The sequence below is a fragment of the Sinocyclocheilus anshuiensis genome, unplaced genomic scaffold (assembly GCF_001515605.1).
Source record: "Sinocyclocheilus anshuiensis isolate Anshui unplaced genomic scaffold, SAMN03320099.WGS_v1.1 scaffold1497, whole genome shotgun sequence".
NCBI lineage: Eukaryota > Metazoa > Chordata > Actinopteri > Cypriniformes > Cyprinidae > Sinocyclocheilus > Sinocyclocheilus anshuiensis.
The window spans coordinates 1082310-1082965 of NW_015543492.1; positions in this window are offsets into that span (position 1 = coordinate 1082310).

Consider the following 656-nt stretch of genomic DNA (forward strand, 5'->3'; position numbering starts at 1 on the left):
AAATAAAAAGAGCAAGTGAGAACATGAGAGAACAGAGCGAATGCCTGAGGGACAGAAAATCCACCAGCTTGAGTTTCTGTGGAAGATCCTCCCATGAACAACAGACAGAAGCAATTAAAGGTCATCACAGGTCACTGTCTCTGCCAGACTACAAGGATAATTAGCCTCTTATGTGCAAGATTTCCTTCCTGAAAGTGCAAAGAACATGAGGAGTTAAAGGGTTAGTTCACCCAAAAATGAAAATTAGCCCATGCACAAATTACTCACCCTCAAGTCATCCTAGGTGTATATGACTTTCTTCTTTCAGACGAATCCAGTCGGAGTTATTTAAAAAATTGTCTTTGATCTTTCAAGCTGTTTAATGCCACTCAGCGGGTGTTGCATGCATCAGTCCAAAAGAAGTTAAATAAAAAGCGCCCATCCATAAAAAAAAAGTGTCTCACACGGCTCCGGGGGGTGAACAAAGGCCTTCTGTAGCAAATCGATGCGTTTTTGTAAGAAAAAATATCCATATTCAAATCACTTTAATGTAGCTTGCGACAACAGTCCTACACTGAAGCAGTTCCGGGCTGATGACGTATGAGGTCAGCGCTGCGCATGCACCGGTGAGTCTCGTGAAAACCAACGTTTGTTAACAGGAGCAAAGGAAGCAAAGT